The 24,544-nt window shown below is 45.1% G+C and overlaps 2 pseudogenes; one reads left to right on the top strand and one right to left on the bottom strand.

Moving 5' to 3' along the window:
• Positions 1 to 417: 417 nt before the first annotated feature.
• Positions 418 to 2,106, bottom strand: LOC109675622 (zinc finger protein 296 pseudogene; annotated as a pseudogene).
• A 1,065-nt stretch (positions 2,107 to 3,171) lies between these two features.
• LOC109675623 (ras GTPase-activating protein-binding protein 1 pseudogene) lies at positions 3,172 to 4,960 on the top strand (annotated as a pseudogene).
• Positions 4,961 to 24,544: the final 19,584 nt, after the last annotated feature.

Raw genomic sequence — 24,544 nt, 5'->3', positions numbered from 1 at the left:
ACAGTTCTCAATTTGGGGTGTTTAATAAGTTCATTGTATTGATTATGGCCATGGTTTCACAGGCATCTACATTTGTGAAAACTCATCTGATTTTACTTTATTTTTTCTAACTTTTGTTTTCCTTTTTTATTTTCTTTTAACATTTTTACATTTACTTACATGTGTATGCATTATTTGGGCCACCTCCCTCCCCTTCTTTTTTCTTATTTGCTCTCTTGTGCTTGTTTTGTTATTATTTAATTTACTTAACATTGTAGTGCTGGGGATTGAACCCAAGGCCTCATGCATACTAAGTAAGTGCATCACTTGAGTCATGCATCTTCTTTTTTTTTTTAAAATAGTGGATGACATTTACTAACATGGAAGGACAAGGAGGGACACAGAACATGGACAGAGTGAGGGGCAGCACTTGAGCTCTCAGGCCACCTCAGGGTGTTTCCGGCGCAGGTGTTTGTTCAGGGTGGCCTGCAGGCCGAAGGGCACACAGCAGTGTGGGCACTCATAGCAGGTGCTGCCAGGCCCCAGGCCATGCATGCGGCGGTGGCAGTTGTGCTTGCTGCTCTGGGCACAGGCATAGGGACACTGGTCACAGGCATAGGGCTGTTCGCCCTGTGCCAGCGCCTGTGCACTGTGAGGTTGCTGCTGTTGGTGAAGTGCTTCCCGCAAAACTCACAGCTGCCCCCGGGCCCACGGCTCTTGCCTCCTGACTTGGGGATCTTCTTGGGTGATAACCTGGCTCTTTACAGGATCAGTTCTCTGTGCTTTGGGGACAGTCCCCAACCATCCCCCCTGGGGCCTGCCTGAGCCTCAAGGCCAGGAGCCCCTGGCTCCTGAACACCCGCTGTGGCCGCAGCTCTGGCCCCTTCACCACCGCTATGTGGAAGGGTGCTGGCTGGTGTGGCAGCGTGGGCAGCGGGCTCTGGAGGGGCGATGGAGGCTGGCTCCAGGCTGCTGGTGGCCATGCCGGGGCTTGGGACTGACAGCTGCCAGTGGGTCTTCTTTTGGAGGTTGAGCTTGCTGCTCTGGGCGCAGGCGTAGGGACACTGGTCACAGGCATAGGGCTGCTCACCTGTGTGTGAGCGCATATGCACCTTGAGGTTGCTGAAGAAGCTGAGGGTCTTCTTGCACACCAGGCACGTGGGACTGCTCCGGGAGATGCCGCTCGTGCCAGGGGCCTTGGCTTCAGGCGGGGGCCCCACTACTGCTGACACAGCCGCGGCCACCTCAGCCAGGCCCAGCAGCAGGTCCTCCGGGGCCTCCGATTCCGTCTGGTAGATGAACACCGCATGGTCCCACTGGGCGTGGCGCAGCAGCTTCCAGGCCCCAGTGAACGAACTGTTGGCCACAGCGAAGGCAGCTCAGGGATTTCAGCTCTGGGGGTTCTGACACCTGGCCGGGGCTGGGGCCGCTGAAGGGCTGACAGCCCAGCTTCTTGTGGTCCATGAAGACAGTGATGGCTTCCAATGGGAAGGTCTGCAGGCAGAGGCCACAGGTCAACAGATCTGGGTGTTTGTCGGTCCAGGGCTGACGGTTGGCAGGGTTAGGGGTCAGCGGCATCCACAGGGCCCAGTGGCTCCCCGTGCCGAAAGCATGGAGGGCGGCCCCAGCGGCCCGGGGGCCCGGGAACTGGCGGGGTTCACCCCCGAACCTCTCGGGGGTGGACTTGTCCTTCGGGGACAAGTGCCCCAGTCCCTGGGCCTGCAGGGACTGTGCGTCTGGCTCGGGCTTCACATCGATGACGAGGTCCGACATCTCCATCTCGCCGTCTGGAGTGGTGGCGGCGGGCACAGGGTGTACTCTACGGGGAATGCTGCTGGCCTTGCAGCGGGACGTGAGTCGCCGCAGGTCGGGCCGGAGGGACAGGCGGGCTGAGGACGCAAGAGCCGTGCGCGCTCAGAGCGCAGCGCTCAGGTGAGTGAGTCATGCATCTTCTCCTTCTCCTTATTCCTATTCTTATTCTTATCTTTATCCTTATTCTCATTTTTCTTTGAGGCAGGGACTCACTATGTTGTCCAAGCTGGCGTCAAACTCCTGACTCAAGTAATCCTTTTGCCTCACCCTCCTTAGTAGCTGAGACTACAGATAGGTACCATGGTAGGTTGACATGAAAATTTTACATTTAGTAAAAATAAACAAGAAAATGTTTCATTCGGGATGAATTTTTTGCCTTGAGGTTTAGGAACAACCCCCACCAACCTCAGTCAGATTTTTTTTTTTTTGCACTGCTGGGGATGGAACCTATTATTATTGGAAATTCAGTCCCTTGACACAATGTCAATTTATAAATAATGACAGCAGTTTTTGAAGAAAAGGAAATAAGATTTATTATTCGTCAGATGAAGGGGATAGGGAGAGCCAAATCTCTCAAAGCTCTGTAGCTCCACTTTTGAGAGATGTCCCTTTTTAAAAGGGCTGCTCAGTGGCTCAGTTCAGGGTATGTAACACAGTATATACCCCCAGGCCAGTTGTTGGCCTTAGTTCTTGTTTTTTGTTTTTTTGGGGGTTTTTTTGGTAGTTGTACTGGGGTTTGAACTCAGGGTCTCAAGCTTGCTAGTTAGGTACTCTACCACTTGAGCCACTCCACCAGCCCAGGCCTTGGTTCTTATCTCCCAGTTTACTGGCGCCACATCACTGAAGTTTGTATTACTTGTTTAATAGGCATCTACTCCTTTGCAGTTAGAGAAAGGTAAGGGGGAGAAGATTGCCTGGGTTAGTTGAAGAATAAAGAATGTTAAGCATGGAGAGGTGTGTGTGTGTGTGTGTGTGTGAGAGAGAGAGAGAGAGAGAGAGAGAGAGAGAAAGAGAATGAGAGAATTTGTCAGTTTGAATCCTTGAATAACAAAGCACTGCAAAACTGAAGTTTTTTTCCTTTTGTGGTCCTGGTTACATTAGAGCCTCATGCATGCTAGGCAAGCACTCTACCACTAAGTTACTTGCTTGGCCTTAAAGTTGTCCTCTAGAAAAGTAAAACTGAACAAGGCCAAAGGCACCGGGGGAAGAACCAGGCAGTGAACCTGTCGAGATGGAGTTGAAGTGAAAGGGTCTCAGTAGCCCTGACCACAAAGAGATCAAAAGGGAAAGGAGAGGCGCTATAGCTCCCTTCCTTCTTAACACAAACATACCCTCTTAGGATCCTCAGATTCCAGGATATTAAGAGAACCTATGGTGTGGAAGCAGTTGCATGAGGGATTCTTGCTGCCCTCTGTGCTGTGGAGCAAAGCTTGTTCCTCTCCCGGTCAGCCACGCAGGTTGAATTGACCAAAGCAATGGTTATGGAGAAGCCTACTCTGCTTCTGGTCAGGTGGGAATTTGTGAGACAGTATGACACACTGCTGAACCAGGCCCCTGACATGCTCCATAGATTTTATGGCAAGAACTCTTCCTATGTCCATGGGGGACTGGATTCAAGTGGAAAGCCAGCCCATGCAGTCTATGGACAGAAAGAAATTCATAGGAAAGTGATGTCACAAAACTTTACCAACTGCCACACCAAGATTCGCCATGTTGATGCGTTCGCCATGTTGATGCGTTCGCCATGTTGATGGACACGCGACTGTCCATGAGTGGTCCAGGTGATGGGACTGCTGTCCAACAACAACCAGGTTCTGCCAAGATTCCATTTGTCCTTGCTCCTGAGGGCTCTGTTGCAAATAAATTCTGTGTTCATAATGATATCTTCAGATACCAAGATGAGGTCTTTGGTGGCTTTGTTACTGAGCCTCAGGAAGAGTCTAAGGAAGAAGTAGAAGAACCTGAAGAGAGAAGATGCCTGAAGTGGTACCTGATGACTCTGGAACTTTCTATGATCAGAATGTCCGCAATGACTTGGAAGAACACTTAGAGGAGCCTGTTGCTGAGCCAGAGCCTGATCCTGAACCAGAACCACAGCAGGAACCTGTATCTGAAATCCAAGAGGAAAAGTGTGAGCCGGTATTAGAAGAAACTGCTCCTGAGGATGCTCAGAAGAGTTCCTCTCCAGCACCTACAGACATCGCTCAGACTGTGCAGGAAGACTTGAGGACATTTTCTTGGGCATCTGTGACCAGTAAGAATCTTCCTCCAAGTGGAGCCGTTCCAGGTCCTGGGATACCACCTCACGTTGTTAAAGTGCCAGCTTCACAGCCCCGTCCAGAGTCTAAACCTGAATCTCAGATTCCACCACAGAGGCCTCAGAGGGACCAAAGAGTTCGAGAACAACGAATAAATATTCCTCCGCAGAGAGGATCCAGGCCAACCCGCGAGGCTGGTGAGCAAGGTGATGTTGAACCCCGAAGAATTGTGAGACACCCTGACAGTCACCAATTCTACATTGGCAACTTGCCTCATGAGGTGGACAAATCAGAACTTAAGGATTTCTTCCAAAGTTACGGGAACTTGGTGGAGCTGCGCATCAACAGCGGCGGGAAGTTACCCAATTTCGGCTTTGTCATGTTTGATGATTCTGAACCTGTTCAGAAGGTTCTCAGCAACAGGCCCATCATGTTCAGAGGTGAAGTCGTCTAAATGAGGAAGAGAAGAAGACGTGAGCCGCCAGGGAAGAAGACCTCCGAGATAACCGCCTACGGGGACCTGGAGGCCCTCGAGGTGGGCTGAGTGGTGGAATGAGAGGCCCTCCCCGTGGAGGCATGGTGCAGAAACCAAGATTTGGAATGGGAAGGGGAATTGCTCCAAGGCAGTGAATTGCTTATCTCTGATCTTCATGTAGCATATAAACCCCAGCTCCTGCAGTATGGTGAATTTCTTCAACCAGCCTTTGTTATCTTGGAGTATGATGAGTCTAGTCAATTATAAACTGCTTAAGTTTGTACAATTTTATTTCTTTTTGTGTTACTGGTGTCTGCCCCTTCCCTCTCCTGGCCTTTTAGTCCTTCACTTCCAATTTTGTAGAATGATATTTTAGGAGTAACGGATTTTTAAAGAAGAAAAAAGACTGAATCTCCTTGCTTACTTTGCATGTACAGACTGGATTTAAAAAAAAACAGCCATTTCCCCAAAGGAATATGTCTCGTTTATTACTGACTTTTGGTATGTTCATTCATTGGAATATTTCTTAGCTTCTATACGTTTCAAAATCCTGTGACAAATACAGGCTTTGATAAACATTTTGGATGCAGGAATAATCCAAATTGTTTCTTAGTCATGACTACCTTTTGATGTAGAAAAAATGCCATTTGGAAAATTTGACAAGTTTGATTCTCACTGGTGTAGTTATCTGAATAAAAGGTGTTAATAGAACTTTTTTTTTGATATGTGATCACAAAATAATTCTAAAACCTACTGTTTTTACCACTGAAATTTAAATTGTGAGGTAGGTTTTAAATGTTTAGAATGCAACTGATAGACTTTCTTGAAATGTTAGATTTTTTTGAAGTAGTTTTTTTCATATTTCATTTGTATTTGTAAAAATAAAAAGAAAATAAGCAAAAAGAAAAAAAAAATCTCCAAATCTGAATAACAAAAACCAGAGCAAACTGTTAGGCCTTCTATTTCTTTGATTTAGTCTTGGCAGTTGTTTAAAGAAAAATAATAAAAATTCTGGATTTGTTTTTTAAAAAAGTGGGAACCTACTTGGTACACAGGTTTGAGGAGATTGTGTTGCCTGCACCAACCACTATATTTGCATAATATGGAATGGCCTATTTATCTTGCAGTCCTGATTTCACAGAATGCAGTAGCACAAGTTCTGCTCTAGGTGGCAGGACACCTGAGTTCTTATCCCTCTTCTGCAAGACCATGACAGACCCTTGGCAGGGCTTCATTATCCTCATGTGTAAAATGAGAGCTTTGGACTCAATTATATCAACAGATCATATCTATGAGATCTACAGGACAAGATGGGCTGGCAGAGTGGCTCAAGCTGTAAGAGCACCTGTGTAGCAAGCGTGTGGTCCTGAGTTCAATCCCCAGTGCTGCCAAAGGAAAATAAATAAATAAATAAAATACAGTGCAAGATGAGGTCCTTTTGGGGAGCTGGTTTTGGAAATAGGAGATAAAGATATTCTTTCTTCCAAAAACTAGAAGAATTGTCTCTCTGTTCCCCTAGGGCATGGGGTTAGGCTGCATGATACAGTTAAAATGAATTGAGAGGCTGAAAATGAAACTTTTGGAGACTCCATCTTCCCTTCTCTAACATGGGCTGTGTCTTATCATGCCAGGAATGCAATACAGCCAAATGAGGTACCAAACAAAACATCATTCAGGGGTGTTGAAACATTGTGAGAAATAAAACTGGATCTAGTCAACCAGTCTGAGTTTGAATCTGACATGGGCCACGTTCCAGTTCTTAAGACCTTGACCTACTTACTCCAGCTCTCTCCACCTCAGAGTCTTAAGGGTTTGGTTTGGTTTGATTTGGTTTGGTTTGGTTTGGTTTTGTGGTGCAGGGGATCAAACCCAGCACTTGCTAAGCAAACATTCTAACACTGAACTACATCCCCAGCCCCAGATTCTTCATTTTTAACATCTGTTGTGTAACAATATTTCCTAGACTAACACTTCTGAACCTCAGCTTTTTTGACATTTTGACTCAAATAATTCATTGTTAGAATTGTCCTATGCATTATAGAATATTTACCAGCCTCCCTGACCCCTACCCAGTAGGTGCCAACTGCACTCACTTCTCTCTGAGGTTGTGGCAATGAAAAATACCTCCAGATATTACCAAAAGTCCCCTGAGAGTAAAATCACAGGGGTAGTTGTGAAAGACTGCCCTAGACCACACAGTTATTGCTAGGAGTAGAATCAGAAGCACATTTCAATTTGTTGAATATATATATAATCTTTAGGCTTTTGATTAGAGAAATACGGAAGCAGATTGATTTGTCAGTCAAACAACTAAGGACATGCGATGGTTGGACTATGCCTTCATTCGTAGAGCTGAAAAGAAACAACTGAAAATAAAGTGAAGAATTGCCCCAGTTTGCCAGATCTGAGGATTTTTCCCATGATAACTGATGCTAAAACCAGTAAAGTCCTGGGCAAATTAGGATGTCACTCTAGTCAGAAAAAAAAAAAAAAGGTACTATATGCTCAGCACTTTACATATACTGTTTTATCCTGAAAACAAGCCTGGGACAAAAGTAATCTCCATATTTCCTTGAAGAAGCAACTAAGGCTTACTGCAGTAGGATGGTTTAGGTGTATCCATAGGCATTTGTGCAAGTCCACTCAAAACAGGTGGAATTATTTCAGGTCTTCCGTTTTTGGGTTTTTTTTTTTTAAATGGTACTGGGGCTTGAACTCAGAGCCTCACACTTACTAGGCAGTCACTCTACCACTTGAGCCCTTCCGCCAGCTGTTTCAGGTCTTCAAAAACCACACTGGCATGGCCTAGGATTCCCTTCCATTCCACTCTGAAATCTTCCTTTCTCCCAGGACACAGAGAAGACCTATCAGAATGCAGCCAGTGACTTGCTGGTGATCATATGAATGCACAATTCTAAACATACTATGGCAAGTCTTTGGCTTGAAGTGAGCTGGAGTGAGCCTCTTTGAAGTATTGTGAAAATCATCTTGAAAATCACTCCAAAGGTAAGAAGATGGTCATGAACAAAGAGGGAGTCTTAGGTACCTGCTTCTGCAAAATTGTCTTGGTTCTTTCTGGACCAGTATCCCTTAGGTAGAAGGAAGTGAAGTGAAAGAAATGAGTGGCATGATGTAAGGCAGGAAAAAGTGAATTCACCATGTCATTCTGGAGCTCACATTTCCTCAGTACACTATCATTTTCCAGGAATCTTCAACATCTCACCCCAAACCCCACAAAAAGGAGAATTTTCTCCTCGAAAATTCTGCCTAATCATCTGGCATCACAAGCTCTTGCCAAGACTTTTGAAAGATAGCTGTCTTTTTCAGGAAAAGGAATTTCTTTAGAGAAGTCTGGGGCTTTCTCTGCCAGTTGTGGGAAAATGTACTATCTCTCTCTGCTCTCTTCCTGGCTTGCATTTTGGTGTCACAAACAGCTATTTTTGTTCTAGCTCTTTTTTTTTTTTTTAGTGGAACTGGAGTTTGAACTCGGAGCTTCTCACTTGCAAAGCTGGCACTAACAAAACAGGTACTCTACCACTTGAGCCACACCTGCAGTCCGTTTTGCTCTGGTTATTTTTGAGATGAGGTGTTGTGAACTATTTGGATCCTTCCAATCTCAGCCTCCCAAGTAGCTAGGATTACAGGTGTGGAGCCACCAACTCCCAATTAACTTTTTTTTGTGGTACTGGGGCCCTAAGTTCCTAGAGCCTCATGAATGCTAGGCAAGCACTCTACCACTGAACCACACCCTCAGTCTCCCTTGCTCTAGCTTTAACAACTCAAAAACAAACTTGCATTTGCTCCTAGTACCACCAGTAGGAGCTGTGAGCTGTTCATTTCTTACCTGAGTAACTTTGGATCAAAGGCCAGGATTTATTACTACTGATATTTGCCTAACAGGAGCTGCCTACTCTCAACACAGCTTTAGCTGTTCTCTGAATCCAAAGTTTCTAGAGAACAATTTTCTTTGATTTCTTCTCCAACCCCCCCATTCTTACTCCCTGGTCTCCAGCCAGCCAGTAAGACTTCAGAAGGGACACTGAAGAGGCATTCTTACAGAGATCCACTCTGACACTTAAAACTGTTAATGCAAACTCTTCCAGACACATGGACTGTTGTAACTGGAAGGAACTTTTAAGAAGATCAGCTAGTTTAACTCTCAGTTTAGAGATAGGGAAGCAGTGATCTATAAAACCCAAGGGGCTAGCCCTATGTTAAGAACTTAGGCTGCTAAGTTATCATTCAGAAGACTTCTAACTTTCTTTACATTGTCCTAGTCCTGGTGCAGAATAGGAAACTGGAAGTTCTTGCCAAGTTTGGCTGCTTGATACTTTGAGCTGAAGAGCAGTCCTTGCTGATCTCTGAACTCTTGGAAATGTCCATGTCCATAACCAAGTGCCTACCCCCTGAAAGAAAGTAGGGAAGGAGGAAACCAGGTCACCAGAGGAATTGGTAAGGTGACAGTTGTCTCAGTACTTCTCAATGCCAGGATCTTGGGTATAGCTCATTTGTCTAGGTTGGCATAGACTTTTCTCTAAGTTTTTTTTATTTCTATAAATATTTCTTAAAGTACCCCCACAAATCAACAGGCAATAGCATGTGTTAAGACTAAGGATCAGAGAAGCCTCTCAGGTTTTATTTTGTTTGTTTCCTGGACCTGTGGGTTATGATTTTAGGCTGTACACAATATGTTGTTGATGGGAGGGTTTTTTTTTTTCAGTTTTCATGAAAAAATAAAGAGCAGGAACTTTGAAGACTCACAGATGAGTAGTCCAACTGCTGCATGAACTTACTGCATAAAATTATACAAGTTGCTGGATCTTTCTGAGCTTAGATTTCTCTAGCTGCAAAATAGGGGCTTGCCGTACTTCAGTGAGTTGGGAGAACTATATGAAATGATATTAGTAAAGTGCTTAGTGTAGATGTCTGAATTTGTGCTCAATGAATGGTGATTATTAATATTATTATAATGTGATGTTCTGTTAAATGCACTGAGACCTCTATATATATTGCTGCCACTCACCTAGAAAATAGTACTGTATCCCCATAAGCCTGTCCTCACTCCCCAACCCTAACCTCTTCCATCCTCCCAAACCAGTTTTGGAGTGTGGCTAGGCTAAAGGAAAGCACAGTGATTAAAAATTCTCCTTGCTTCCTGCTAGCCTGGGTACTTTATCATGGGCATATATCTTTTTTTTTTCTTTTTTGTGGTGCTAGGGACTGAACCCCGTGCCTCATGTATGCTAGGCAAGTGCTCTGCCACTGAACTACACCCCCAGCCCACATGGATCTGTATCCTTACCTCTGCCTTTTGCATTGTTTTATAATTATTTGCATCACTGTGTCTAATTAGACTTAAGTCAAGTCAAAGACTGTCTTAATACTTTCTGATCCTTTGTGAGACCCTATCTCGAAAAAAAAAATCACAGAAAAGGCCTGGTGGATGGCTCAAGGTGTAAACTCTGAGTTCAAGCCCCAGTACCAGGGGCAGGGAGAGATCTTATAGCTTTTTTATCTGGCTTAATCTTCCCCTAACCCTGGGAGGAGGATGATCATCAGCCTGTTTTGCAGATAAGGTATCACTGGCTCAGACAGGTTAGATAGCTTGCTCAAGGTCATATAGTATGTCTGGTACAGGGGTAGAGTGGCCAAGCAAACCCAAGGGCTTCTGACATGGCTCAGTATGCTTTCCAAGACACTCCTGTTGCCCTTCAACATTTCTAGACTCACAAAAAGACAAAAAAAAACCCTTTAGGTTCAGTGCCGGTAGCTCATGCCTGTAATCCTATCTTGGGAGGCTGAGATTGGGAGATTTGTGGTTTCAGGCCAGTCCAGGCAAATGGTTCGTGAGACCCCATCTCCAAAAATAACCATAGCAAAAATGTACTCCATGGAGGTGTGGCTCAAGCAGTGGAGACTGAAACTATCATTTTACAAATGGAAGAAATGAGAATGAGGCCCAAATTAGGTAAGTCACTTTCTTGAAATCACACAGTTAGTAAATGTTGAGAATGGGCTTCAAACTCAGGTAATCTGATTCTTAAACCCACTTTCTTAACACCTATATTTAAAAGTCACCTAGAAAGGCAATGAGTCAATGGTAAGTAGATGGGTTTAGCATGGCAAGAATGAGGAAGAACTGTTGCCTGAGGGAAGGTCTCCTGAGGAGTCCATCCTGCCCTTCCTTGAGACCTAGATAGGGAAAGGGTAGGGTTAAGGAACCCCAAAGAAGCTTGAGCCATTCCTCCAGCCCTGTTTTGTTATTGGTTTGTAGAGATAGGATCTCTCAAACTATGCCCTTGGCTGGCTTCGAACCACAGTCCTCCTGATCTCTGCCTCCTGAGTAGCCAGGATTACAGGCCTGAGCTACTGTCTCTCGGCCGGCTGCCACTCTTGAAAGAAAGATAGTTTTTTGTGCAACTGTGGCTTCACCCAGGAGGTAAAGGTGGCTGAGCAAGTAGTGGAGCCTGGGGATGCTTATAAGCTGAAGAGTTTCTGTACCTCTGAATTGCCAGCTAATAGGGATAGGCATGTAAGTCTGAGACCTTTGACCTTCTCCCTCTTGTCTGAGGGAACAGGTCTTCCAAGGACTCATAGAAACCTAACTCTCACTTACTCTTGCTTGTGACTTAAGTTTGCTTTTACTCTGAGTTCTGCTTCTCTCCCTGGAAAGGCCTATGTGGTGGGGTTGAGGGGAAATAGAGGAGAAAATGCTGACCTTCTTGCCACCTAGCATACCAGCTGCCATGGCCATGAGCTCAGTAGTGGGCATTTGTTTCTTCTCTTAGGCCTGTCTCTGCCAGGCACTAAGGACCTTTAGCAGAAGGGGCTAGCTGTATCTCACTGCTGTGCTCTGCCCATTTGCCAACATGCCTCAAGGAAACCTCTCAGCACTGGCTGATAAGTTACAACCCATGTTGTATTTTACTTCAGAACAGCTACTGGTTACCTTACGCTCCTCTACCCTGCCTTTCTCCCATTTCTCTGAGTTGCAGGAGATTGAAGATTCAAGACAGCCTGGGTTTTGACTTATCTCCTTGCTCTGAGACTTAGTTTTCAATCTAATGTGCACTCACCCCAACCCAGATCAACTCTGAACCAGGACACTTCCTGTTTCATATGGCTCTTCCTTCATATGGCCTTGGATAGATGACAGAGAACCCCTCCTTATTCATCTGTCTCAGTAGGCTTCACAGTCCCACATCAGGATTGTAAAAATGGATCCTTAATACTCACTCATTTTTAAAATACTTGTTCTGGGCTAGTGGGGTATCTAGTCTTCAATCCCCAGCACTGCAAAACAAAAAACAAAACAGCAACACCAGAGCCCTACATGATGGTGTGCATACCTATAATCCCAATGCTTGGGAGGTAGGGACAGGAGGATTTAGAGTTTGAGTTAGAGGCCAAACTGGGCTACACAGCAAGACCCTGTCTCAAAAAAGTTAACAATAATTCTTTAATGTTGTATAGTACTAAAGATAACTTTGTAGTGCTGCTGTGACCAGTGTTGAACGTGGCGATGGCATTCACCAAAATGGGGATGTGGGGTAATGAATAAGCTTTGTGGATAACGAGATAATGAGTTTAGATTTTTATAGTAAAAACTGGAATATCACTGAATGGTTAGAAGAAAGAGGAGACTTCTAAAAAGAATGTGACACTATTAGGCATTTACTGTCAGTTAGGAAGTGCAGACATATGCATGAACCATTCTTTGAGCAGGTCAAGTCTATTTTGCTGATAATGCTGGCTCACTTATTTGTAGCACATGACCATTGAAAAGTTACTCTCTAAATTCATTTATCCCCCACAGTGTCTCATTGTATTGCCAGTCTGGTCCCTAACTCCTGGTCCTCCTACCTCTGCCTCCTTAGTAGGTAGGACTACTGGGTTGCACTATTACAGCCATTTCCACAACATTTTGAGGTAGCAGCTACTGAGATGGAACCCAGGCTTTAGGCAGTCATTGTAAATATTGGAGTTCTAAGATATAAATCAAAGTCCACATAGTCTGCCTATCTTGCCAAGAATTGCCTACCTCTGCTGGGATATCACTTCTGCTTTCTTCTATAGCAATATGACCCCTAACCCACTTCCTACATTCCACCTGGTGGCTCTTCTTCAGATAAGCATCTGTGGAAAAGTTCCTTGATATTCCCTTTAATGCTGCTCACAGATACTAATAGTAATGAGGAGGCTGAGGGCTACTAGTTACTTCAGAGTCCACAGCTCATCTAATGTCTCAAGGAGAAGAATGATAATAATCTTGTATTAAAAGTCCTCTTAATCTACCCTTATTTCTTAATTTTTTTTGGTAGTACTGGGGTTTGAATGCAGGGCCTCATGCTTGCTAGACAGACACTCTACCACTTGAGCCACTCTGCAAGCCCCCAAATCTACTTTTATTAAGAATCCTTATCGCAGGCTGGAGGTGTGGCTCAAGCAGTAGAGTGCAGGCTTTGCAAGCGCAAAGCCCTGAGTTCAAATCTCAGTTCCACCAATTAAAAAAAAGGATTAAAAAAAAAGAATCCTTTTGCACACATGCTTAACTATTTACGATCTATAGTATCTTCATGATGAGTTATCTTAGGTCCTCTGAACAACACTTAAAGATTGAGAGGGAAGATTTTATTTGGTCTGTATTTTATAGGTGAGATGCCATGAGATGAACAAATTTCTTGGAGGCCACATAACTAGTAAGTAGAAGACATAAAACTGATCTGCAGTAATCTGATTTCCCCATGTAGAAGCCCTTTCCAGGGAAATGTATCACTAGTGTCCCACTTTACCCCATTCTTACTCTGGTGGTTATTAGGCCTCAACTTGGTATCACCATCTTAAACTCTGCTTGACTCTAGAGTGGTTTAGCTCCAGTAGAGATGCCTGCCCCCAAGGGAAACATCTTGTTTCCCAACACCTGTGCCAGAACACAAGTCCCAGTTCCTTGCCTATCCCTAGCAGTGGACAATAGACAAGTCACAATGAGAAAAATTTCCCCTACTATTTACCAGGTCCTTCCTCTTCAATAAAATCCCCAGTCTGTAAGCAGCAGTGGGCTCTAGCATTGGCTGGAGACCCCCTCTGCAGGTTTCTTCTCCTAAATAAACTTGTGCTGATATTGAGCCTTCTTCTTGTCTGTTTCTCTGTGCTTTTCAGTCTAACATCTGGTGCTGAAACCCAGGACAGGGCTTGCAGGCTTGACTCTTAACTCCCAGTTCTTGCAACCTTGGAAGTAGTAGCCAATGGCAGCTCATCCTGGGATAACACCCAGACCCTGAGCAGAGACTAGCATTGTCGTCTACCCCCGCCCTTCCGTCCCCTGCTGCCTCTCCCTCCCTCTTTGTCACTCAATTTCTCTTCTTTTCTCTTTTTCCTTTCTTTCCTTTCTTTGACAGCTCTGTCAGGGACCACGCCCCATCACTGAACCCCAATCCAACACTAGCCTTCAATCTTGGTAAGTTTTCCTCTTTCCGAGTTTCTCCCACACTGACTATCAGAATGCAGGACTTTATCTCAGAAGTCATAGTGCTGTGTAAAAGACTCCCTCTGTCCACCAACTGGGTGGATTTGCCTGTTATTTTCTGGGGACACTTAGAAAATTCAGGTGCACTGATAGTGGGAAAGCTCCTGCCCTCTGATGGTAGGCCCATTTAGGGATTGCTTATCACCTTTTCCACAAAAATGGGCCAGAATCCATCCAAACACCGGAGAGACAGTCTGCTGGATGTCTTCTCCAAAAACTTCAGACCCTGGGTCTCACAGAGACCATCAAACCAAAACAGCTAATTTTCTATTTTAACACAGTCTGGCTACAATATAAATTAGACAATGATAATCATTGGCCCAAGCACGGCACTTTCAATTTCCAAATTCAGCATGATCTCAAAAATTTCCTTCAAAATTATGATAAATGGTCTGAGGTCCCTTACATCCAGGACTTTGCTTATCTTCACTCAAAACCTTCCCTCTGTCAGTCTTGTAACTTCTTCCAGATCCCCCTTCTAAATGAAAAACATCCACAAATAAGCCTTCCTTCAAACAGTCTTTTGCAGATTTTGACCCACCAAAGAGGTTCTTCCTTGTCAAGCTCCCAACCTGCTTCCCCTCCTCCAGCCGAGGCCCCCTTTGCTCCTCCACCCTATTCCCAGCCCCCACCTTCTCTTTCTTCATACCCCCACATGATCTCATTCCCTGCACCCTCCTCTACCCTCTTCCTCTTCAGATCCAGCCACTGTCCTCCCCCTTCCCAAGATGGTGGGAATAGAGAGCCTTGTCCATATTCATGTTCCTTTCCCCTTTTCTGACTTACCACAAATTGAAAATCCCATTGACTCCTTTGTGTTAGATCCCACCACATATTGCAAGGAATTCTAACTATAACCCCACTGAGACAGTTGTTGTCCCCAGGGAAGATCCTAATTGGAACTATCAGGAAAGTTCCTTGGATCTAAGACAAAGGGGGAAAATGATAACCTGTCTCCTGGCAGAGATGAACAAATCCACTCTAAAGTGCAGTTAACTATAAAAAGATTAAGGAAATTACTCAGGAGCTAGGCAAGAACCCATCTACCTATTATTGACTACTTAACCCCTGAGACTAACGAAGGCCACTTTTACCTCTACTTCTGAGTCGGCCCCGGACATCTGCAAAAATTCCAAAGATTAGAGGATGCCCAGAAACATCCTGAATGGACCTTATAAAGGGTGTCACAAAGATCTTTAACAATAGAGAGGAAGAGCCAGGCACTGATGGCTCATGCCTGTAATCCTAGCTACTCAGGAGGCAGAGATCAGGAGGATCACAGCTCAAAGCCAGCCTGGGCAAAAAACCCAACACAAAAGCAGGACTGGCAGAGTGGCTCAAGTGGTAGAGTGCCTGCCTAGCAGACATGAGTTCTTGAGTTTAAACCCCAGTACTGCCAAAATAAAAAAAATAGAGAAGAACAAAAAGTCCCAAAATTCAAGAAGGATCAGGCCTGATGTTGGCAGAGGTTATTCAAAAAGGGCTCCAAAAGGGTCCATATAACACACCCTGTATTTACACCAACAAGGGGCAAAAGGCTCTCCTAGGGTCCTGTTACAAAAGTAGCCAGCCTGGCCACTGGGCAAAAGCTTGCCCCCAATTCCAGGAAGCCACCAGGGCCTTGCCCTCTATGTGATCAAACAGGACACTGGAAATTAGATTGTAAACAGTGGGATCCATCCACCTGCCCAAAGACAGCAAGTACTCACCAGTCACCTTCCCCTGACCCAGGACTGGAGGACCTTCTAGACCTGGCAACAGAAGACTGATGGGACCTGGGAGCCACTACCCCCAGCAAGATTATTGCTGCCTTGGAACCCAGGATAACTCTGTTGATATCAAGTAGGCAGATCTCTTTCCTTATTGACATGGGCTACCTACTCAATTTTACCAGAATTTTCTGGACTCCTATTCCCTTCTTCCTTCTTTATTGTGGGGGCTAATGGCAAGCCCTTTACTCTACTCTGTATGGGCCTCCTTCTCTGTACTCTATTTAATACTCAATTTTCATACTTCTTTTGTTCTTCAATGTTCCACTCCACTTATTGAAAGGGACATCTTTCTCAAATTCAATGCTTCCTTACACTTTAACACTCCTACATAAGCACTCTTAACCCTCTACTACCCAGATGCTAGTCCTCCTTTGACAGACCTCCCCCCCTACACTGACACCACATCCCTACTCCCTCTCATCGAGAGGTATGGGATACCTCTCTTCCTATAGTTGCTACCCACCGCACTCCCATAAAAGTCACTCTAAAAACCCCAGACCAGTACATCCAACAAACCCAATACTCCTTGAGAATACAAGGACTATAAGGTCTAAAACCCATCATCTCTCACCTCTCTGAGCAGGAGTTCAAACAGAAGGCTGAAGGGTGGAAACATCCTTCTCCACCTTCCTGCTTTCATCTGAGTCCAGAACTCGACTCTGGGCTGGAGGTGTAGCTCGTTGGTACAGTGCTTGCCCAGCCAACATAAGGCTCTGGGTTCTATCTCCAGCACTTTTTTTTTTTTAAAGGAACCCTCTGCTCTGCCTGACAGACAGACATCTCTCCTGTTTCCTGGGCATGAAGATTTTGTTGCCCCTCTAACATTTGCCCCCAAGATCTCCTGCCAGGCAAAAAGTTCTCTTTTGCATTTGAATGCCCACTCCAGATATCTGCCCATCTTGCTTTCCTAATATTTAAATCAGGGGTAATTGTAATTATAATACTTTACATGAAAAGTACTCAAAACATTTCATATAATTTTACAAGTATTTTAGTGACTTTTAAGTGGCATGCACCCTTCCTGGCTCAGGGGACACAAAGTACAGAAAAAGTAGACAAGGTCTGAGGAAGACAGTCAGAGGCAAGCTATAGGTTTCCTTAATTAATCTGTTTAAGATTAATGTTTTCAGTTATTTACCATGGAGAAAAATTGACCTTCCAGGAAGATGCACCAAGTTTATTTATTGTTTGATTTCAGAGAACCCTACCTTGCCCATGATGTGTGAGAATGGCTACTTCTTATTGGGTGATTACTATGTGCCAGGAACACTGCTAATGCTGAATGCAAGTTAACTTATTTTTCATAGGTAAAGGGAGTAAAGGTGCTGAGAAGTCATGTCAGTTGCCTGAAGTCATTCAACTAGCAAGGTGTAGAACTCTTAGGATTTGAACTCAGTCTCCAAAGATCACTCTTTTTTTTGAGGGGAAAGGTGGGACTGGGTTTTTTCTTTCTTTTTTTTTTTTTTTTGGCAGCACTGGAGTTTGAACTCAGGGCCTCCTGCTTGCCAGGTAGGCACTCTTACCACTTGAGCCACTCTGCCAGCCCTGTTTGGTGATCGGTTACTTCCAGATAGAGTCTCTTGTGAACTGTTTGCCCAGGCTGGCTTCAAACAATGATCTTCCTGATCTCTGCCTCCTGAGTAGCTAAGATTAGAGGCATGAGCCACCAGTGCCTGGCAGGACTGGGGTTTGAACTCAGGGCTTTTTACATGCAAAGCAGGCATTCTACCTCTTGAGACACATCTCCAGATCATTCTGCTCTGGTTATTTTGGAGATGGGGTCTTGAGAACTGTTTGCTCAGTCTGGCCTCAAATCTCTATCCTCCCAATCTCAGACTTCCAAGTGGTTAGGATTACAGGCATAAGCCACTAGCACCTGGCCCAAAAGTCACTCTTTAAGCTTGCTTTTGAAAATGAGGTTTTTTGACCCAATTACATCAAAATGTGACTGGAAAACTATGAGGTCTGTTTTGAGGGTGGTTAGGGTGAAAGAGGAAATGGACAGGATCTTTAGCCCCATGCCAAAGTACAGGCTTGATGACCCCCATGTGGTACTTCTCTGTGCCTAAGGGAGGGAAGGACAAGAGGGGACAAGGGAGTGCCTGGTGCTAGGATTATAGAAAAATATGCAAGGAAACTTGTGACCTTAGTTTGGCATTTGATGGAGACTTCATTCAAGATTGACATGGAGGGCTGAAGGTGTGGCTCAAGTGGTAGAGCACCTGCCTAGCAAGCACAAGGCCCTGAGTTCAAACCCCAGTATGGCCAAACAAACCAACAAAAACCCTCCTCCCAAGATTGACATGGAATGATAAGGTTATCAGATTCCCTGCATGACAAGAGAGGAATGGTAGGGTAGGAGTGCACAATAATAATAGTAGTAATAATAATGATAATAACAAGTATACAGGATAAATGCAATATATATTTGTACTGTGGGTGATTAAGTAGAAATGGTAAGTATGTGTGTGTTTATATATACATATATTTATCTTTTGGTGGGACTGGAGTTTGACCTCAGGACTTTGTGCTTGCAAATCAGGCACTCTACTGCTTGAGCCCATACCTCCAGTCCATTTTGCTCATGTTATTTTGGAGTTGGGACCTCTTGTGAGCTATTGTCCTGGGCTGGCCTGGAACTACTATCCTCCCAATCTTAGCCTTCCAAGTAGCTAGATTTACAGGCACAAGACACTGCTCCTAGCATATATCTTTTGTTTTTGAAATGGAATCTCACTGTGTTACTCAGATTAGCCTCAAACTCTTGGGTTCAAGAGATTGTCTCACCTCAACCTTCTAAGTACCAGAACTGTGGAAGTGTGCCACTGTGTCCAACTAAAGTATGTATATTCATATGCATATTAATACATGTGTATAAATTTTGTATATACAGTGTGTGAACGTATATATTTCTATGTACATATTGTACATTGAGTTAGGCCACATATATGTTGTATAAATGGTTATCCCAAGTCTTTTTGTGGATCGAGGGAGGTTAGGAAGAAAGGAAGAGCAGGAAAGAAGAGAGCATTAAGTGAGCATATATATGTATATGTATACATATATATATGTATCTGTGCATATTTACATAAGTAACCAAGCTTTTCACTGGCTTCAAAGGAGTTTGACATCCATTATTTCACAACTCCCAGTGAAGTGTGTAGACTGTTTTGTTGTCTCCATTTTCTATTCTTTTTTTTGTGAGGGGGTGGGGAGGGATGGGACTAGGGTTTGAAGTCAGGGCTTCATGTCTCCAAACTTTTTTTTTTTTTGGCATACTAGGGTTTGAACTCAGTGCCTCCCGCTTGCTAGGTAGACACTCTACCACTTGAGCCACTCCAGAATCCCTGTGTTGAGTATTTTCAAGGTAGGGTCTTGTGAACTATTTGCTTGGGCTGTCCTCAAACTGAGATCCTCGTGATCTCTGCCTCCAGAGTAGCTAGGATTACAGGTGTGAGTAACCAGTGCCTGGCTAGTCCAAACTTTTTTTTTGGTAGTACTTGGGTTTGAACTCAGGGCCTCATGCTTGCTAGGCAGGGCTCTATCACTTGAGCCATTCCCCCAACCCTTCAATTTCTCCAATAAAGAAATAGAAACTCAATAAAGTTATGTGATTGTTCCCAATGTCATCCTATAAATGACAAAACAAGTATTGAGACTTAAGTTTCCAAATTTCTAACCCACATTCTCTTTTCATTCTACTATATTAGAAGCAGCAGGTACATTCATTTACATCTCATATGATTCTGTGGACATGTAAACATGTGTGAGCACTATCCTCATGAGGCAGGTTAGCAGGCAGGGAAAACAACTTACTAGGGGCCCTCTTCTCTTAAGCAAACAAAGCTAACAGGCACCCCAGCACAGCCATGAACCATCTCTAGAGCAATAAATCCCCTTTAAGTTGTAAATACCTTGTGGTCATAAATATCATTGCAAGATGTTGTCCAGAAGAGGTGCCTCTGGGTCTGCCTTACTTATAAATAAAAAAAGGCTTTCCCTCAATTTGACCTCCCAGCTAAGTCCTCTTATTTAGGACCTCATGAATATTGGTCACATCTCATACATACAATTAAAGTTCTAAAAATTAACATAAACACATATGTAGAATACCCCTTGTTACGTGATAAGGCTGTGTTAAGTAATCCTGCCAGCCACCCTAACCCCTCCTTAAGGACTGCCAAGATTTTCCCCACCTTACAACTTATAAATTGGGCTTAAACAAAGAAATCAAGGCTTCTGTGCCACCTGGCAAGGGCCTGCTGCTTCCCTTGCAGTACTTCTTTCTTTTCTTACAATAAAGTTTTGTTAATCGATGCCTCCTTACCATCAGGCAGGGGCCCACTGCTTTTCCGGCAGTGCTTTTCTTTTCTTTTCCTTACTATTTCTTTCCTTTTCTTCCAATAAAGTTTTATTACTGTTTTGCATTTTTGTGTCCCTGTCCAGTTCTCTGTTTAGGTGACACAAGGACTCAGGAGTCTTCTGGACCAGTGGCTTCTTAGACTATTCAGCCTGGTAACACTACAGGGAACTTCATAACAGAAGTTATGAACTGCTTGATTTCATGGCAATGTCTTCTTGGGCAAGTTATTTAACCTCTCTGGGTCTCACTTCTTATAAACCTGGAATTCAAGGCAGAATATAAGTGCTATAACAGAAGCCAGAGGGAACACAGTAAGGGAAAAGATCCATTCCATCTCTGATCATTAGTGTAGATAGCTTAGTCCATTTGTGCTAGCCTGAGTAATTTACAAACAACAGAAATTTATTTTTCACAGCTCTGGGGGCTAGACACTCAAGGTCAAGATGTCAGTAGGGTAGATTTCTTCTAAAGTCTTTCTCCTGAGCTGAAGATGATCACCTTTTTTCTATGTCCTCAACATGATATTTCCTTTTGTTGGGTCTGGGGACCTAAAGGACAGATAAGTGAGTGAGTATCCCATCCTCCATGGAGAGCACTATGAGCCCTACACCCTGAGGAGGAGAGACATGGTCTCATAAATCTACATTCCTGCACCCTGAGGAGGAGATAGATGGTCTCATAAATCTGCCATGGGGCTGATAAACAGAATGCTCTCAAGATTGTTTTCCCCAATAAGGGGCAAACAGATCAGCTCATCAAAGACAGCCTGCATGCACGACTCCATGACCAATGGAAAGAAACCACATAACCCTTACCCTAACCCAGAGTTAAAGCCCTCACCTGAGCAGGGAGCCACCTGTTTCTGGGCTCTGCTGCACTGCTCTAGCTGCAACTATTTCTCTCTAGAATAAATCCTACTTTGTGTGCTGACCTTGTTGTCTCATGAGTCAATACGCTGCCTCATAAGCCAATTCTTTGGCCCATGAAGGCAAGAACTCTTGACACTGGCCCGCAACTTTTCTGACAACTGCAGGAAGGGATACCTCTCCTGGACCAAGGTCAGTACGACTGAGTGCCAAACCAGCAGGAGTTTGCATAAGGTGTGACTGTGAGCCTCTGGCGCCCTGTTGGATACTCCTGCTAGGGGAACCCCCCTGCTGAGTACTAGCTAAAAGCAGACTTCCCTGTTCTGCTCTCCCTGTCTCTCTGTTCCTGTCTTCCTGAGGGACTTTCCTGTCACGGTATCAGGCCAATAGCTCCTAGCCAACTTTGGCCTCATGGCAATTCTGGATCTGGGGGTACTCTCTGCTCCCTCCTTGCAAGTCGAGACTGAGCCTATGGTTGATTCATGTATGTGTTATGCTACATTGGAGGAGGCCTGTTTGATTTCAGCACTTGGCGCTCTTCTTCTTCCCCCACCTGCCAGTACCCCCTTCTGCTGGAGGCAGCAACCCAAGAGTGGAGATTTTGTGTGGCTGACAGTGTTCCAGTACCACTTAGTGGGAGCTACCTGAAAACACACCCAACTGTTAATCCTTCAAGCGTGTGTCCTGACTCTCGGCTCTGTTCCCCCTCCCTCACCTAGGATGTCAGGTTGTCCTTTCTGTCCCTGCCAGAAACAGCAGACATACTTTTACTCACACGCTCCCTCCCTGGTCCCACTGCCTTGTTTGTCTCTGTCCACCTTTCCCTCCCTGTGTTTACTGGGACCCTGGCATCCCATGGGAAACTCTTACCATAGTATCTTATAACTTTCTTGAGTCACTCCCACACTTAGTTTTTCATGCTCCTTGGTCCACACTGGTTCTGAGTCAATTGCTGGGCACCAGCGAAGGCAAGGGCACCATATGGAACTGTGGCCCAGGAGGCAGACCCAGCGGGGGTGAGGACTGACTTGGGCCTCTGTGCCACATGCATGCCCAAACCCCAACCCCTGGGCACAGCCTCCGATGCAGCTAAGACAATCCATGGAAAGGTCCCAGCTGGTGTCCAGAGTTGCTGCCACCACCAGCCAGTCACAGTGACAAACTGTGACCCACTGCCACTGCCTCAAAAAGGGATGAAGGGGAAAACAAACAAACAAATGCTCACACATGTTGGGGGGAGGAGCGGCGGACCACAGGGGCAGACATGGGCGGAGGGGGTCACTTGTCCCAGGCATGGGAGAAGGTGGAGGCACCTCATCCAGCCATGGCACCTCACCCAGCCCTGCACCCAGCCCCACTTTGTGCCCGAGCCCGGCCAACCCAGCCCTTAGATCCAATTCTTATCCCAAAGTCATGGTCCCCAAGAAGCACTAATGTAACCTTCCAAGAACAGCCAAAAAGTGGGCATTGCTATGGTCTCTGGACCGCTCATTTAAAACTCCCTATACTTTTGGCCTCAGCATAAAAAAGTTTCCTCCAAATATTGACACTAGTCATCCCTTTTGTGGCACTATGATTGCCCTGGGACTCCCCCTGAGTTCCCTTCTCTAACTCTACAGGCACTTCTCCAGGTGATTCATTCCTTTGTTAAAGAGGTAGCCTTCCATTCGGCTGTCTGTTTTTGATGATATAAGCCTAAAAGGCAGGATCCTAGAGGTTTTCACTGAGTTGGTAGGGTGGCCCAGTCCTAGTAGTCACTACACTTCCTTTAGTCCTGGCCACAGATGGCAGAAAGAAATCATGAAACAGGCATGCCTGCTCTCATCAGGTCAATCCCCAGTTGGGACACTGATGAAAGGGGAGTCTGACAAGTTTTTCTAGATGGGACCTGTCCCCTCCAGTCTTCTGGCCTCAGTACCCAATCGGTCTCCACTGACCTGTCTACTGAAACATTGGAACGACCTCGACCCTAATAATCTCAAGAAAAAAAAACCCTCATCTTTCTTTGTACTGAGGCCTGGCCCAAATATCCTTTGGGTGACCAAGAGAAATGGCCTTCAGAGGGCTCCTGAAATTATAATACCATGCTCCAATAAGACCTTTTCTGTAAAAGGGAGGAAAAGTGGACTGAGGTCTCCTATATACAGTTTTTCTTTTATCTCCAGGATCACCCAAAATGGCTCCATAATTGCTATCTAGATACTCAGACCCTTGCTGTTCTTTGTAAGCCACAGGATAAACATGGGAAAGGAGGACCAGAAAAGTCCCTTACCAGTGACAAGGTCCCCATCCCTCCTGCTCCCTCTACTGCTCCACCCTCTGCCCTGCCTTCCAAGCCACCCCAATATTCGGGACTTTTTAATGGTTGTTTCCTCCTTCAACAGGCAGTGGTAAGAAGAGGGTAAGTCTAGGTCCCCATCCAGTTACCAGATCTAAGGGAGATTAAAAAGGATCTGGGTAGCTATACTGATGCCCCAGACCAATTTATCAAGGCCTTTATTTCTATGATCCAAACCTTTGAATTGGCATGGAAGGATATTATGCTTCTCCTGGACCAGAGTGTTTCCTCATTAGGAAAGCAATGGGTCCTAGCCCAGGCCACTCAAGTTGGAGACAATTTCCATCTACAATGATCCCCAATACCTGTGGCACCTGGAAATGAGGAAATAGATATGCTCATGCTCACAGGGGCACAGGCAGTCCTCTTGGCAGATCCACATTGGGATCAAAATAATGAGGGAGGTGAATGGCATCGATACCACTTTATCCATCTTATAGTGGAAGGGCTAAAAAGGGCCAAAGTTAAACCTCTAAACTATTCCCAGGTGACTGTAGTGCAACAAGACCTTAAGGATGCTATCCAAAAGCATACTACAGAGGACCCAGAGTCACAGGTGAGAGAGGTCCTCCTCAAAGATAAATTTCTAATGAAGTCAGCCCCAGATATTCATATAAAACTCCAAAAGTCTGTGGCTGAAGGGGAAAAGTCATTGGACCAACTAATACAACTAGCCATGTCTATATACTATAACCGGGACCTCACTAAAAAGAGAGAAAAGGATAAAAAACATCATGACCTAATCACAGGTCTCAGGGAGTGCCCCACCCAATGGGGCTCTACATCCCAATCTTGCTGCCATGGTGGACAGGAGGGGCACTTCTGCAGGGAATGCCTAAAAGGGGGACAGCCTGGGAGACATCCCTGGCCCCCACCAGGATCTTGCCCTCTCTGCAAAGGTAACCACTGGAGGTCTAAGTGCCTCCACCTCCAGGTGGAAAGTGGGATGCCACCTCCTATGGATTGATGGGTCCCAGGTCCTACTGTCCAGGCTCCACTTTTGACATCAATGTTGAGGAGCCTTGGGTAACCATAATAGTGGAGAAGCAAAAGGTCACCTTCCTCCTAGACAGTGAAGCCTGTTTCTCTGTCTTACCATTCTCTCCTGGTCCCCATTCCAATAACAAGGTAATTGGGACATATCTGTGCAGCCCC

Source organism: Castor canadensis, chromosome X, assembly GCF_047511655.1.
Source record: "Castor canadensis chromosome X, mCasCan1.hap1v2, whole genome shotgun sequence".
Classification (NCBI taxonomy): Eukaryota; Metazoa; Chordata; class Mammalia; order Rodentia; family Castoridae; genus Castor; species Castor canadensis.
The sequence above is the reverse complement of the archived record's forward strand: the minus strand, read 5'-3'. Positions and strand labels throughout refer to the sequence as shown.